At 40.8% G+C, this 17,922-nt stretch overlaps 1 long non-coding RNA gene across 1 annotated transcript in view; it reads left to right on the top strand.

Moving 5' to 3' along the window:
- Positions 1 to 17,922, top strand: part of LOC140459662 (uncharacterized) — a 45,215-nt gene that overhangs the window by 26,082 nt on the left and 1,211 nt on the right. Inside the window, exon 2 of the long non-coding RNA XR_011953843.1 lies at positions 5,390 to 5,572. This is a non-coding gene — a long non-coding RNA (uncharacterized lncRNA). The remainder of the gene's footprint in view (positions 1 to 5,389; positions 5,573 to 17,922) is intronic.

Here is a 17,922-nt window from a genome sequence, read left to right as displayed (position 1 = left end):
AAAGCCCACTTCATTGGCACCAGATCCACAAACATCCACTCCCTTTACCACTGACATTTTGCAGATGCACTACAGATGCACTACCACTCTCTGTAACTGTCTCCGATCTTGAATGGCACAGTTGCCATACCAGGTAGTGATACATCCAGACAGAATGCTCTTGATGGCGCACCTATAAAAGTTGGCAAGGGTATTCGCTATCATGCCAAATTTCCTCAGCTGCCTGAGGAAGAAGAGACGTTGTTGGACCTTTGTAACATCATCACCTTCAAGTTCCCTTCCAAGCCCTTCACTATCCTGAGTTGGACATATATTGCCATTCCTTCATTGTTGCTCAGTATTGTGGACTCACCTGCAGCACATGGACTGCAGTGGTTTAAGAAGGCAGCTCACCACTACTTTCTCAAGGGCATTAAGGGAAAGGTGATGAATGCTGACCAACCAGTGACGCTGGTGAATATCATTTTAACTTGTTCAATGTATCCTCATATGTTTGTCCTGCCATCTTAGGAATCAATTTGGTAAATCTTTGCTGCACTCCCTCTAGAGGGAAGAACATCTTTGCTCAGATAAGATTTCTTTCCCCTTCTACTGTGACATTGTCTACTCCTCCTGGTCATAGAAAAGCTCACAGAAGGATTCTGCTTGTGGCTAATGGCTTTAACAAGCAGGAGCCCAAAATCTAGCTATAGACTGCTGCTCTTAGGACAGTCATTAGCCCTGCTGACTTTCTTTCAACACATGAGTGTTGGTTGGAAGTTCGGGGAATGTGATCTGGAAAGAAAACATATCCTGACAATCTGAGAGATGACAACACTTCGAAATTCATTGCTATGCAATCACTCCCTTGTTGGTGGGGCTAATTAAGTTCATCTGACCTGCGTGGTTGAGAGCTTCCAAGTTCCAGTGTATTTGGTCTTCAAATCTACCCCATGCTGGAGTCCAGAGTCTAAATGACACCTGTTTGAGCTTTTTCCAAAGAAATGGACAATGATTGAGAGGTCCCAGGCTGTAACATTCCTTGAGGTGGCCACACAGTCCAAGGTAAAACTGGAGTGCTGATGCCATCTGTGACAACTCCACCAAGTTGAAAGTGAAATTCTTCACTTGGAATGAAACCCACCTTTGAAAACTAGCTGATGGCTTGGTTTCACCTTAACTTATTTTTCGTCTCAAAGCAAAGGTAGAAAGCAGATTTGTAACTTAGAACACTTTATACTGAAATGTATTGCCTTTGTACAAAGAGTAATGTTCAGGCATGTTTTCATCTTTAGCTTCTTGGAACATAGATGTCCTATTTTGTACATTGTTATTGTTGATACATTTCCATTTGAAATCACATCGTTTATACGTGAACATTTCACTCTTTACTGCAAAAAATAGAGGTGTGACAGTTCTGCAGTGGACTAGCAAGGTGATGAAAAGCTCAGTTATGTAAATACAGCTGCAGAAATCACAGCTCCAGAACCATTATGTTTCAGCCACACAACAAAATATGGCCTCATGGACAGATTGCTGAAATTGTAAGGGCACATTTTACAAAGCCTTCAGTTATTAGTAGGATTTTGCCTGCACCCTATTTGAATAATCATAGCTGACTTGGCACGAACATATTTATTATTCTAACTAACCAGACTGTAGGTTCATCTTAATCTGGGACATATGATCTAGAATGACATTTTGTAGCAGCATTGAGATGGATATAAGTTGTTGAAGATTTTGTGCTTTGGATGAGATTTTACAATGTGGCCATATCTTGCTGGTCAGGTCGAAATTTAAAATGTATTTGACAAATAGAAAGGAGATTTCATTGTGTCCTGGTGACCATTTCTTTCTCATAGAGTCATACAGATGTACAGCATGGAAATAGACCCTCTGGTCCAACCCGTCCATGCCAACCAGATATCCCAACCCAATCTAGTCCCACCTGCCAGCACCGAGCCCATATTCCTCCCAACCCTTTCTATTCAGATACCCATCCAAATGCCTCTTAAATATTGCAATTGTACCAGCCTCCACCACTTCCTCTGGCAGCTCATTCCATACACATACCACCCTCTGTGTGAAAAGTTGCCCGTAGGTCTCTTTTATATCTTTCCCCTCTCACCCTAAACCTATGCCCTCTACTTCTGGACTCCCCAACCCCAGGGAAAAGACTTTGTCTATCCATGACCCTCATAATTTTGTAAGCCTCTATAAGGTTTATAACTCAGCCTCCGATGCTCCAGGGAAAATAGCCCGAGCCAGTTCAGCCTCTCCCCAGAGCTCAAATCCTCCAACCCTTGCAACATCCTTTTAAATCTTTTCTGAACCCTTTCAAATTTCACAATATCTTTCCGACACGAAGGAGACCAGAATTGCACATGATATTCCAACAGTGGCCTAACCGATGTCCTGTACAGCCGCAACATGACCTCCCAACTCCTGTACTCAACACTCTGACCAATAAAGGAAAGCATACCAAACGCCATCCTCACTATCCTATCTATCTGCGACTCTACTTTCAAGGAGCTATGAACATGCACTCCAAGGTCTCTTTGATCAGCAACACTCCCAAGGACCTGACCATTAAGCCTTTAAGTCCTGCTAAGGTTTGCTTTCCCAAAATGCAGCACCTCGCATTTATCTGAATTAAACTCCATCTGCCGCTTCTCAGCCCATTGGCCCATCTGGTCAAGATCCTGTTGTAATCTGAGGTAACCCTCTTCACTGTCCACTACTCCTCCAGTTTTGGTGTCATCTGCAAACTTACTAACTGTACCTCTTATGCTCGCATCAAAATCATTTGTGTAAATGACAAAAAGTAGAGGACCCATTACTGATCCTTGTGGCACTGCACTGGTCACAGGCCTCCAGTCTGAAAAACAATCCTCCACCACCATCCTCTGTCTTCCAACTTTGAGCCAGTTCTGTATCCAAATGGCTAGTTCTCCCTGTATTCCGTGAGATCTAACCTTGCTAATCAGTCTCCCATGGGGAACCTTGTTGAATGCCTTACGAAGTCCATATAGATAACATCTACTGCTCTACCCTCATCAATCCTCTTTGTTACTTCTTCAAAAAACTCAATCAAGTTTGTGAGACATGATTTCCCATGCACAAAGCCATGTTGACTATCTCAAATCAGTCCTTGCCTTTCTTGCCCGAAACGTCGATTTTGCTGCTCGTTGGATGCTGCCTGAGCTGCTGTGCTCTTCCAGCACCACTAATCCAGAATTTCGAAATACATGTACATCCTATCCCTCAGGATTCCCTCCAACAACTTGCCCACCACTGTCATCAGGCTCACTGGTCTATAGTTCCCTGGCTTGTCTTGAACAACCTTCTTAAACACTGGCACCACGTTAGCCAACCTCCAGTCTACCGACACCTCACCTGTGACTATCGATGATACAAATATCTCAGCAAGAGGCCCAGCAATCACTTCTCTAGCTTCCCACAGAGTTCAGGTCCTGGGGATTTATCCACCTTTACCCATTTCAAGACATCCAGCTCTTCCTCCTCTGTAATGTGGACATTTTGCAAGCTGTCACCATCTATTTCCCTACAGTCGATATCCTCCATATCCTTTTCCACTGTAAATACTGATGCAAAATACTCATTTAGTATCTCCTCCATTTTCTGTGGCTCCACACAAAGGCTACCTTTCTGATCTTTGAGGGGCCCTATTTTCTCCCTAGTTACCAGTTTGTCCTTAATGTATTTGTAAAAATTCTTTGGATTCTCCTTAATTCTATTTGCCAAAGCTATCTTATGTCCCCTTCTTGCTCTCCTGATTTCCCTCTTAAGTATACTCCTACTGCCTTTATACTCTTCTAAGGATTCTCTTGATCTATCCTGTGTATACCTTACATATACTTCCTTCTTTTTCTTCACCAAACCCTCACTTTCTTTAGTCATCCAGCATTCCCTATACCTACCAGCCTTTCCTTTCACCCTGACAGGAATATACTTTCTCTGGATTCTCGTTATCTCATTTCTGAAGTCTTCCCATTTTCCAACCGTCCCTTTACCTGTGAACATCTACCCCCAATCAGCTTTCGAAAGTTCTTGTCTAAGACTGTCAAAATTGACCTTTCTCCAATTTAGAACTTCAACTTTTAGATCTGGTCTATCCTTTTCCATCATTATTTTAAATCTAATACAATTATGGTCGCTGGCCCCAAAGTGCTCCCCCACTGACACCTCAGTCACCTGCCCTGCCTTATTTCCCAAGAATAGGTCAAGTTTTACATCTTCTCCAGTAGGTACATCCACATACTGAATGAGAAAATTGTCTTGTACACACTTAACAAATTCCTCTCCATTTAAACTGTTAACACTATGGCAGTCCCAGTCTATGTTTGGAAAGTTAAAATCCCCTACCATAACCACCCTATTATTGTTACAGATAGCTGAGATCTCCTTCCAAATTTGTTTCTCAATTTCCCTCTGACTATCAGGGGGGTCGATAATATAATCCCAATAAGGTTATCATCCCTTTCTTATTTCTCAGTTCCACCCAAATAACTTCCCTGGATATATTTCCGGGAATATCCTCCCTCAGCACAGCTGTAATGCTATCCCTGATCAAAAATGCCACCCTCCCCCCATCTCTTGCCTCCCTTTCTAACCTTCCTGTAGCATTTGTATCCTGGAACATTAAACTGACAGTCCTGCCCATCCCTGAGCCATGTTTCTGTAACTGCTTTGATTTCCCAGTCCCATGTTCCTAACCATGCCCTGAGTTCATCTGCCCTTCCCTGTTAGGCCCCTTGCATTGAAATAAATGCAGTTTAATTTATTAGTCCTACCTTGTACCTGCCGGCCCTGACTGTTTGACTTGATTCTGTTCTCAACTGTACCAGTCTCAGATTGATCTCTTTCCTCACTATCTCCCTGGGTCCCACACCCCTCCGCCAACGTTACTCGTTTAAATCCTCCCGAGCAGCTCTAGCAAATTTCCCTTCCAGTATATTAGTTCCCTTTCAATTTCGGTGCAATCGTCCTTCTTGTACAGGTCGCTTCTACCCCAAAAGAGATTCCAATGGTCCAAAAATGTGAGTCCTTCTCCCATACACCGGCTCCTCAGCCATGCATTCATCTGCTCTACCCTGCTATTCCTGCCCTCACTAGCTCGTAACACCGGGAATAATCCAGATATTATTGAGGACCTCCTTTTTAAATTTCAGCCTAAGTCTCTGTAATCTCCCTTCAGAATCTCAACCTTTTCCCTTCCTAACTTGTTGGTTCCAATGTGGACAATGACCTTAAGAGAAACAGGTTGTCCTCATTTAGGAACATGCTGGATCTGATTACAATGCATTTCATTGCATAAGAAATTCTCGGCTGTTTTGAAGAACGTCAAGAGAATACCGTGTGTAACTGCAGATTAGTTTTGTTTCCTTAGGTTTGGCTGAAGACAAGATAAAAGATTTTATCAGCTCTGTGGACATGGATGCCAATAAGACTTTGTGCCAGTTTGTCTTGTGTGAGCTCACTGATGGAGTGATGGGGCTGATGGACTCACTGTATCCTCCTGAACATGAGTGAAATTCGAAAAAGGTTGAAAGCCTTGAACAAGATCATAAAGGTAAGCTAACAATCCCACAAAAGAGAGGCCAAAGGTAATGTTTAAATTACAAAACATTTTTAATGAGTTTTATTTGAATATTAATATCTTCTTGGCAAGGCAATATGAATTCAGTGCAGTCAAATTCTTTGTACAAAAATACAATGGATTAAAAGGATCCACCTTGGAAAGCTCAAACTGAATGCTGCAGCAAACACATAGTTGTAAGACAAGGATCTGAAGTGAGCGGCCTTATTCAGGAAAGGAATGCATAAACGTGTGATGTCTGTTTGGAATTATGTAGATACATTGATATATTCTTCATGTGAGTTGGAGCAGTCTCAGCAAATTGTGCACTATGTACATCTCTAAAGAACGTATGAATACCAATTAGATTTTGTCTGCTATGAGCTCACTAATGTGGTGATGGAATCACCATACCCACCTCAACGCAGGTGAAATTAAAAAAAAGGTTAAACAACTTGAAAAAGAGTAAAACTAAATTTCAGTAACTGATATGGCTTTAGCAATTCAATAGGAATAGGAAAATGCACTTGACTGCAACATTTTTCTAACTATAATAGTTCCGCATTATTGGAAGGATGTGGAAGCTTTTGAAAGAGTTCAGAAGAGATTTACTAGGATGTTGCCTGGTATAGAGGGAAGGTCTTACAAGGGAAGGCTGAGGGTCTTGAGGCTGTTTTTGTTCGAGAGAAGTTTGAGAGGTGACTTAATTGAGACATATAAGATAATCGGAGGGTTAGACAGAGTAGACAGTGAGAGTCTTTTTCCTCGGATAGTGATGGCTTGCACAAGGGGAGATAGCTTTAAATTGAGAGATGATAGATATAGACAGATGTCAGAGGTAGTTTCTTTATTCAGACAGTAGTAGGGGCATGGAATGCACTGTCTGCAACAGTAGTAGACTCGCCAACTTTAAGGGCATTTAAATGGTCATTGGATAGGCATGGACAAGAATGGAATAGTATAAGTTAGATGGACTTCAGATTGGTTTCACAGGTCGGTGCAACATCAAGGGCCGAAGGGCCTGTACTGCACTGTAATGTTCAATGTTCTATAATGTGGATTGTTGTATAATCTAACTGTCCCTTGACCTTTGTGATTTGTCGCTGTTATGATTCTAACCAGTGGAAACAGTGGACAAAACAGACCTCAAAGTGAAAACTGTCTTCATAGACCATAATTTGTTTTCACATTTTCATCCAAGTCTGCCATTATACATTAATCAAAGAAAATAATTTTATTACACAAACTAAATTTTTAAAAAGCTTTATGTGTGTACACAAGACAGTTTGGAGATATCAGAAACAGCAAAACTGAAGATTCAATTCTTTTTTCCAGCAATGTCCTTTCCAGATACTTTACCCCAAGTGAGAAATCACTCCCATCTTCATGGTCATGGAGTCAGAGAGATGCACAGCATAGAAACAGACCCTTCAGTCCAACTCATCCATGCTGACCACATATGCTAAATTAATCTAGTCCCATTTGCTAGCATTTGGCCCATGTACCTGTAAACCCTTCCTATTCATGTACCTATCTGGATGTCTTTTAAATGTTGTAATTGTACCAGCCTCCACCACTTCCTCTGGCAGCTTATTCCATACATGCATCACCCTCGACGTGAAACAATTGCTCCTTAGGTCCCTTTAAATCTTTCCCCTCTCACCCTAAACTTATGCCCTCTAGTTCTGGACTCTCCCAACTTGTCTATTTACCCTATCCATGTCCCTCATGATTTAATAAACCTCTCTAAAGTCCCCCCTTAGCCTCTGATGCTCCAGGGAAAACAGCCCTGGCCTATTCAACATCTTCCTATCGCTCAAAACCTCCAACTCCTGCAACACCCTTGTAAATCTTTTTTGAACCTTTTCAAGTTTGTTGTGGCTCTGTTCGCCGAGCTGGGAATTTGTGTTGCAGACGTCTTGTCCCCTGTCTCGGTGACATCCTCAGTGCTTAGGAGCGTCCTGTGAAGCGCTTCTGTGTTGTTTCCTCAGGCATTTATAGTGGTTTGTCTCTGCTGCTTCCGGTTGTCAGTTCCAGCTGTCTGCTGCAGTGGCTGGTATATTGGGTCCAGGTCAATGTGTTTGTTGATAGAATCTGTGGATGAGTGCCATGCTTCTATCAACAAACACATTGACCTGGACCCAATATACCAGCCACTGCAGTGGACAGCTGGAACTGACAACCGGAAGCGGCAGATTCAAACCACTATAAATGCCGCAGGAAACAACACAGAAGCGCTTCACAGGAGGCTCCCAAGCAGTGAGGATGTCACCTAGACAGGGGACGAAACGTCTGCAACACAAATTCCCAGCTTGGCGAATAGAACCACAACAACAAGCACCCGAGCTACAAATCTTCTCACAAACTTTGAAACTTTCAAGTTTCACAGCATCTTTTCTCTGACAGGGAGACCAGAATAGCACACACTATTCCAAAAGTGGCCTAATCAATGTCCTGTACAGGTGCAACATGACCTCCCAACTCCTATATTCAATGCTCTGACCAATAAAGGAAAGCATACTAAACGCCTACTTCACTGTCTTATCGGCCTGAGACTCCACTTTCAAGGAACTATGAACCTGCACCCAAGGTCTCTTTGTTCAGCAACACCCCCTAGCACCTTACCACATTCCCCAGGACCTCACCATGTATAAGTCCTGCCCTGATTTGCCTTTCCAAAATGCAGCACCTCACATTTATCTAAATTAAGCTCCATCTGCCACTCCTCAGCCCGTTGGCCCATCTGATCAAGATCCCATTATATTCTGACGTAACCTTCTTCGCTGTCCGCTCCACCTCCAATTTTAGTGTCATCTGCAAACTTACTAACTATACCTCCTGTGTTCACATCTAAATCATTTATATAAATTATGAAAAGCACTTGAAAATTTCTTAATCAACTGGGAAGATTGCAAGCATTTCCTTTCGGTGACTTTTTCCGTCCCTCCCACAGACACTTAGACTCAGGTTAACTCATTGACTTTCCTCACTGAACTCTTAAGAAATGCTCAGGTCTCTTTACAGCATGAGTGCTGAGCTATTAAAACAGGTTTTGACTACTTCCTAGCTCTGATGGCTTTCAAAACACCCAAAATAAAACTTCAATTCATATAGATCTGTTTCTTGTTAACTGAACCTACTCTGGTAGCACCTGGGCTATGTTTCTCTTGCTCTTAAAAACTCAGCTGAATGAAGATGTAAGCAAATTAATCTTGTCATTTCGTGTTTATCACATACTTTCTTCAAATGCTATTTTGACCTCACTGTTTAAAATTGCTTTCCAAACCTTACAAAAGCATGTCAGCTTCACAGCATCAAAGTTAAAAACTCATTTTCATCTAGTTCCCAAATAATAGTAATATTTTCTAAATCTTCATCACAGTATGACCAGAGGGTGAAAACTGATTCTGTTCTCCTCCTTTTAACCTTAACTCATTTGGCCGATTACAACAAATATGGTTATTTCTTTGCAGCATGCAGCTACATCACACACCAGTTAAAAATTATTGTTAAATAGATTAAAATTAAAAGCCTTTAAAGGCTTTTGTGAATGAATGAAGAGACGTTTATCACTTCCTAACTGTGAGAAAAATAATGCGACATGGCATCAAAAATGGAAATAAGTTAATCAATTTTAAAAGGAGACATTATCTGGATAAGACATAAAGAATGAAGTTTATGCAGTTTAAAAGTCTTTCAGATTCTTGAGATGTTAGTTGACCACGGTCTCCTATTTTACACTGTGAAAGGGCTCTATTTCTGACAGAAGATTCCAATCAGATGATGGCTGCTTCTGAAATGCAGAGTTTATACTTCCATCTTGATAAGTCCTTCATTGTGTCAGACAGTCATTGAAAAGCAAGGCACACCCCTTGTAACTCCTGAATGAAAATTAATCTAACCCCCTAATGCTGCAGGTCAGGCATCATCTGAACAGCAACAGAGTCGACGTTTTGGGCATAAACCTTCATCCGGAATGCTTAGCCACTGTTAACCATTGATGGTTTATCCTTCTCATCAAGTCCTGCTTCTTTGACTAAAATAAATTTTTGCCAAGAGTTATGTTCATGCTATATTTGCTCTGCAGTACTAGAATCACCATTGAGGTGGCTTAGGGAAATATCTGCTACTCCTCATCTGTTGACCTTAACCTTCATCTGTTTTCCCAACCCTGTTTAGACAACTCTTTCTTCGTACCTCTGTAATTGCCCTTCTTTAAGTTTAGTACACTGATTTGAGACGTAAAATGCTCTCCCTCAAACTGAATTTTCAATTCTGCCATGTTGTGATTGCTGCCTCCTGGATGATTCTTAACTATAAGATCTCTTATTAATCCTTACACATTGCGAGGGATAAAATAGGCCATTCATGATGAAGGGTTTTTGCCCAAAATGTCAGTTTTCCTGCTCCTCGGATGCTGCCTGACCTGCTGTGGTTTTCCAGCACCACTCTAATCTAGACTAGGGATAAAATAGCCTATTCCTGGTAAGATCGGCAATGTCAGAGCAAATTACTGCAGATGCTGGAATCTGAATTGAAAGCAAAAAATGCTGGAGATCACAGCGGGTCAGGCAGCATCCATGGAGAGAAAGAAGCCAACGTTTTGAATTGAGATGACCTTCATCAGAGCTGAGAGTCATCTCGACCTGACCCACTGTGATCTCCAGCATTTTCTGTTTTAGGTTCTGCAGTGTGCTGCTCTAAGAAACAATCCCTGATGCACTGTACCAATTTGTCTTCCATGTTACCTTGTCTATCTGATTTGTCCAATCACTATACAGATTAAAATTTCCAATGACAATTACAATGCACTTCTTATGTGCCTCCGTTATTTTGTGATACATACTTTGTCCTACTGTGAGACAATTCTTCAGGGCTTACAAACTATTCCCATTTGTGACTTCTTTCCCTCCCTGTTCCTTATTTCTGAAAAAGCTTATTCGACATCATAATCTATTTTTTACTGATGCCACAACTCAGCACAATAACAACTTCTTTTGTCAATAATGCTTACCTCATCTCCTTTTCCATTTTGTCTATTCTTCTGAAATGTCAAATACCCTTGAACATTCAGTTTCCAATTTCCGTTATGCTGTAAGCAATCTCCATAACAGCTATCAAGTCATATTCATTAATTTTTATCAGGCACAATGCCTAAATCCATGTCCACACTGTCACTGAAATGTGACATCATTGTATTTGATACATGAAAGGAAACATTTGGATATCTGTGTCTGAAATATTCAAAAAGGTTAATACTTTTTGTGTCAAATTGCACCCAGAGGATAAAATGATATGAAGCTGTGGTTTGGGTTGATTGTTGTGATGCAGCAAATAATCAGACCCAAAATAAAAGCAAGGGAGCTTAAGTATAAAGGGCCGCTATACTATTAACAGGCTGACCACCGGTCATAAATAATCATTTACAAAAAAAAATTAATTCCGACATCCCAAATCCCAAAAGTCAACATCAAAGAGACCAAGCAATAGGTTCTTAATGTATCAGCTGCTGATACCTGTTTCCTGCAGATGATGTTTGACCAAAAGAACCTCAAACTTCCTGTCTCAAGTCATCAATTCCCACTGGTTCCCTGCCACTTCTCACTTAGAAGACGATAGGTGTGATTGAAAAGTGCCTTCTGTCTTAACATGAGAATGGAATTCTGGCTGGGATGCAGCTGTACAAGGCAAAGCACTTCACACTTGGCAGCTGACAACTGTTTGTGTTGAGTTCTTCGACTTTCACATGTACGCCAAATGATTTTCATTTTCTAAAGGTAACAGTGTAAGTAAAAGGTTGCTGTGCAAATCAAAAATGATACTTTTCAGTGACTTAGTTGGGACAGTCATTGCCCAGGGGAGAATTGAGCAAAGACAGTGAAGGTTCAAGCTTAATCTAGTCGTTAACTGGTCTCGAACAGAAAAACAGCAATTGTGGTCCAGTTGTATCTGGTATCCCCTGTCTATGAGTTTGCTCACTCAGAATTATTGCTCTGCATTGCAGTCTGCTGGTCTCTGCTGAAATATATACAGTGTATACATATATAGTTTTCAGGATGGATACAAGATTAAATGCTTGTTTTCATGTAGCTCTGTGACTGCTAGATGATTTATAGTGTGTCAGCCGTTTCGTCACAGTTTTGGAATAAATGTTTGCCAAAGGGACTGTGTTTGAATTGCACATGTTTTCAAGGAATTTTCAATTCATGAACGAAAGTCAAGTACAAAAATTTGGTTGTGAACACAATCAGGCATGGCTGCAACTCCTCCAGCAGTCAATTGTTTGGCTGCTGGAGTGCAATTCAAACACAGTCCCTTTGGAATTACGCAGCAAAGAATGCAACTGAAGGAATAAAACACACCAACGGGTGATAAACAGAACAGATTCAGATAAACAAATGAATGTGTGAAGAATCATTGCTTCATGCACTTGGCAGAAATCAGTAGTTTTCCTGACTGGTGGAGTGTACCTATCGAATTAAGTAAAGACAAACATTGTTCATGCTATATTTGTTCTGCAGTACTAGAATCACCATTGAGGTGGCTTAGGGAAATACACCTCCATGTTTAGTACTGAACATTAGAGGTGGGGAACAGTGCACCTTTGAGTTTTGATACCTGCAGACTTGGCTCATCTTAAGTACATCATTTATTGAATTGAATTTATTGTCACATGTAGCGAGGCACAGTGAAAAGCTTTGTCTTGCGAGCAATACAGACAGATCACAGAGTTAAGTAGCATAGATTAGTAAATAATAGGTAAACAGCAGCAAAAACGAAAACACAGGTGCAGGCAAATGTTAAGATCCATTCGATCCATTCAATATTCTAACAACAGTAGGGTAGAAACTGTTACAAATCTGGCTGATGCATTTAGGTTTCTGTATCTTCTCCCCAAGGTTGTAAAGAAAATTGCCAGGGTGGGATGGATCTTTAAGAATGCTGGTGGCCTTTCCTTGACAGCGGGATTCTATAGATGGGAGTTTGGTCTTTGTAATTGTCCGGGCTAAGTTTACCACTCTCTGTAACTGTCTCCGATCTTGAATGGCACAGTTGCCATACCAGGTAGTGATACATCCAGACAGAATGCTCTTGATGGCGCACCTATAAAAGTTGGCAAGGGTATTCGCTATCATGCCAAATTTCCTCAGCTGCCTGAGGAAGAAGAGACGTTGTTGGACCTTTGTAACGAGTGTGTTCACATGAAGAGTCCAAGAAAGCTTGTTGTGGATGTCCACTCCCAGTAGCTTGATACTGTCCACTCGTTCCACCTCTGTGCTGTTAATGTGCAGGGAGCCTGAGTAATATCCTGCAGAAAGTCAATAATTAGTTCCTTGATTTTGCCGGCATTGAGAGTTAGATTGTTCTCAGTGCATCATTTTTCCAAGTCTTCCATCTCCCATCTGTCGTCTGTTTCATTGCCATCTGAGATTTTACCAACTATGGTGGTGTCATCAGCGAACTTGTAAATGGCATTAGTCTGGTATTTGGCAGTCATGGGTATACAGTGAGTACAGTAGGGAGCTGAGTACGCACCCCTGGGGAACTCCAATGTTGAGTGTTAGTAACGATGAAATATCGTCCCCTGTCTTCACTGATTGTGGTGTGTGGGTCAAGAGCAACTACAAGAGGAGTACATTTGTTTGGATGAAAATGCAAAAATTGTACTCCCGGGCCTTCTAACTTGCTGTATTTGCAGACTCTGCCACGAGGCATCCAATTCAATACAAGCATTTCTGAAAAAGATAGAACAAGCAGCAATGTATTTGTTGAAGTTGTAACATTGAGTTAGAGAGTTGAAGAGCTGTTTCTGAAGCATCACAACTCAAAGAGGAACATAGCAATGTTCAGAACTACTGAAAATAGAGTAAATATAGAAATATCTAGAGCTGAATTATTTGGTAATTCATGCAATAGCTGTAAGCTTTGCTCTCATGGTTCCTGTCAAAATGAAGATAACATGAAATAGATCAGGCAGCTTTTCTAGCTATATGGCAAAATTGCCACTAAGATCACTGCTGGGGAGATATTATTACAGACCACATTGCATCTCAACTTGCTTTGAAGAACAGACAAAAAGCTACAGAAATTTCAAAAGTCTAGATGGCACAGTTTGAACTCCCAAATGAACATGATTTATAAATGACATCTGTTCAGAGCGTATTGATCAGTATGTAACTGTGCTGGCAGAACTCAGACCAGAGGGCATCATCTCAGTGTAAGGGACACGTTTAAAATAGACAGAAGGGAGAATTTCCTGTCAGAAACGAGTGAATATGTGGAATTTATTTTATTGCCGAGGGTGTACAGGCTGATTGTTAAGTGTATTCAGGCTGAGGTCAATAGGTCAAGGGTTGTAGGGATAAGGTGCAAAGTGAAGTTGAGGATTATTCGGTCAGCCATAATTTCACTGAGTGTCAGAGCAGACTTGCTGGACCAAGTGATCTACATCTGTTTCTGTATCTAATGAACAAATACAAGTGCAAGACCAATTCAATACATGCCAAGGATATTTTCAACAGCTCTTAAAACCAGCCTGAAAGACAAGATAAAAGAGCTAGATCGAATGGCCTAGTGGTATTATCACTGGACTGTTAATCCAGAGACCTAGGTAATGTTCCAGGGACCCGGGTTAGAATCCAACCACAGCAGATTTTGGAATTTGAAATCACGAAATATCTGGAATTCAGGATCTGATGACTACTATAATTGCCAATTGTCGGAAAAACCCATCTGGTCCACTAACATCCTTTAGGAAAGGAAGTTGCCATCTTTACCTGGTCTGGCATGCATGTGATCCACTACAAAGTGGTTGACTCTCAACTGCCCTCTGGCAATTAGGGATGGGCAATAAATGCTGCCTAGTCAATGATGCCCTTATCCTGTTACAGAGTAAAGGAAAAAAGAGAAATGATGAATGTGACTCCTCCCACGGAGTAGATTAGCAGCCTGATACCAGTGAAACAACTTTGGAAAGTTGAGTGTTTGCAGTGGTGTGCAGGGTCTAAATAAAGCTGTGAAAAGACGTCCCTACCACATGCCAAAGGCAAAGGATATTTTCCACATCTTGCCAGTGCAGAAACATTTCATACTTTCAATGCAAAGTATGATGATTGGCAAGTGAAGCTGGATGAAAGAAGCTGTTTGATAAATATTTTCTGTCATCGTAAAGGAAATACAAATGAGTGAGCACGCTGTTTGACATTTCCATGACTCCAGAAGAGTATCAATGCGAATAGCATGAGATAGTCAGTTATCTTCCCAAATTGGAAGTTACAGTGGATGATTTACTCATTTATAGAAATGAAAATGCAATCAAAGCAGCCATTGCTAGCCAAAATCATCAGAACCAGAAGTCAACAGCTTCATAACAACAGAAATGGAATAACAACTGTTACTTAGCAACTGGTGGAATGAGAATGCAACTTTACCAAGAAGGGACACCACCCACATGAACCATCAAATGAAACGGCAATGAAAGTGCTCATGCGTACCATTAAGACGCAAGTATGTTTTCATCCAGCTACAATCCATTTTCAGAGACTCACTGGAATAACCAACTCCTCATGCATAAGAACCATTATGTGCTTAGTATGTAACCTGAGTAACTAACTCACAATATAAATGACGGATTATGTAGATTTTTTGAAAAGTTACTTTGAGTGGAAATGTAACACAAATTTGGATGAAAGTGCAATACGAGATGAACATGCTTCCTGCTATCCACAGTTATGTAACCTCTGCCATGAATCACTCATTGTGAACAGCCGTCTTCCAAGCAATTCTGTTATATAAAAAAAGTAGAAGCAACATTGTACTCATTGAATTCATAGGAGTGTATATCCTTTGATTCAGCAAGGGTGGCCAACTCTATAGCTCCCATGTTTGAATAAATAATCCAACACTTGACTGCCCACTTCCACTGGGATGAGAACTTCTGGCCTAGTGGGATTGTACTCCATCGAAAAACCAGCAGTTTGAAATGACACACTTAAAACCACATTTTTTAAACTGGAGCACAGCTCCAACCCACTTTATATGATGAAACAATAAATAACACATAGTCATCAGCAAAAACTTTGGGTTTTAGACAGTCTCCTGGCTAACATCTTTTGCCAGACTCCAAATCCCAACTCTCCTGTGAGGTACGTGATACCAACATTACTGTTGGTACATGAAAGCAGAGATCAAACAAGCATGTCCAAATTAGGTTCCCAAACATTACAACAGCAGCTTTTTTCCCCAGAGTGTGCTGCTAATTATATCTGATCTCACTGTTTTTCAGTCATGCCGCTTTATATATAACCCTTTCCATGTTATCTGACTGTTGACAGGCAAAGGTAGGCATTTCCTATTATCAGTCTGCCTTTAGCAGGATCAACGAGACAAAAAGAACCACTCTATATGATTCGTTCATCATCATTTGATCCAATTTTTACTGAATGCATCTTCTTTCTTTGGTCCTTGCTGTCATTTCAGAGACAGCTCTTCATCCTTTCCAATTGTGTTCAACATTATCGTTTTTATGTTCAATGATATATGCCACAGACTCTTAGCACCTGACACAAACTTCTGTAGCCGGTTCTGTCACCACTTCGCCATAATCAGCACAGATGAAAATAGGTACATTCCCCTGTCTGGGACTTGCTCCTTATAGTTCCTTGCTTTTCTGTTTCAGTTCTTCCCTCTCAAAGTCTCCTCAAAGCTATGAAAACTTTCTGCCATGTTCAGAAGTTCTGTCCTGTTACTCAGCATCTCCATCATGTCCCATTGAAATGATTTTATGGTGGTTTACTTCAGTGAAGGTACTGTGTAAATATAAGTTATTGTTGCATCTGAAAGGCATTATGTCTGTATTGTGGAGGAAGATGTATTTACAAATTGTGCAAGAAAATGAAATAAAGGACTGCAGTATTTCTCCTGATGACAGTTTGTTCCAATTGCAGTTTCCACTTCAACTATGAAGCACAATCACACCCACAATGTCCAAACCATCTTGAAATGAATATTGATGTAATAAAACAGGTGTGAACAATTTCTCATGTACAACTGCTTAATTCACACAAACCTTCCTCAAAACCTTAGATGTTTTTCTAATAGTAAGATGTCACAAGAATGTTTTTGATGAGTTCTGCTCAAAACATTACATTTTCTTCACTATATTTCTTTTCTTCCTGTCTCACATTTATGTTTTGAAATAAATTATGACAAACTTGAATGTACAGCCTCAGGTGTTACTCTCCCAGCATATTTTTGATTAATACTCTGAGGTTTCTATATCTATGCCATTTAACAGATATATTTTTAATGAGGTGCTTTTCTCGCCTTCCTAACAGCCAAGTAGTAAATCTTGCCATGTTGCTTGTGAGTCGCATTAAAATGGCTGAAGTTGTTCCCAATAATGAGGTGGACCTTGTTGTACTTGTTGTCCAAATCGACCACACATCTCGCTATACATGCCATGTTGCTCAGATGCCTGCAAGTTTATGCCCATAGACGTATGGATTGAGAAGAAGTATTAGGGGAAAGCAACACTGTTCCACAGGACTTAATGGGGTGTCCTTTTGCCTTTTCTGGATTATTCTGATCTCTTCCGATCTTCTTCTTTCCAAGTCCTCTCAGTTCGTTACTGCTGGTATAGGGTGCTTGTCAGACTGGTTGATCAGTCTTGGGTAATTTCAATGCTGTAGGTATAATTTATCTGGACTTCCGGAATGTGTTTGATAAGGTGCCACACAAAAGTTTAATTCACAAGGTTGGATCATATGGGATACAGTGTGATTTATTAGCCTGGATAGATGACTGGCTGATGGACACAAGGCAGGGAGTTGGGATAAATGGTTTCTTTTCTGGATGGCAGGTTAGAACTCATGGGTGCCACAGGGTTCAGTTCTTGGACCCCAACTATTTACAATCTACATTTGTAATTTGTAATTTACCATCCCGCCTATTTTTGGAATCGGAAATAAGAACCTGACAAATGGATATACATAGGTTAGGGGAGTGGGCCAAATATGGCAGATGGAATTTAACCTGGATCAGTGTGAGGTCACATATTTGGATCATAAAATTGGGACGGCCATTTATTATCTTAATGGAGAGAGACTTTGGGGTGCTCCAGTGCAGCGGGATAGAGGTGTATTTGTTCAGCAGATAATAGGGAAGAATCAAAGCGAAGTGCTGGAGGTCTTGAAAAACATAAAGGTGGATAAATTTCCAGGACTTGATCTGGTGTATCCCAGGACATTGCACAAAGTTAGGGAGGAAATTGCGGGGTCATTGGAGAAATATTTGTATTATTTATAACTACGGGTGAGGTTCTGGATGACTGGAGAATGGCTAAC

The sequence above is a fragment of the Chiloscyllium punctatum genome, chromosome 35, assembly GCF_047496795.1.
Source record: "Chiloscyllium punctatum isolate Juve2018m chromosome 35, sChiPun1.3, whole genome shotgun sequence".
NCBI lineage: Eukaryota > Metazoa > Chordata > Chondrichthyes > Orectolobiformes > Hemiscylliidae > Chiloscyllium > Chiloscyllium punctatum.
Note: the sequence above shows the minus strand (reverse complement) of the source record. Positions and strands in the feature narration are given on the sequence as shown.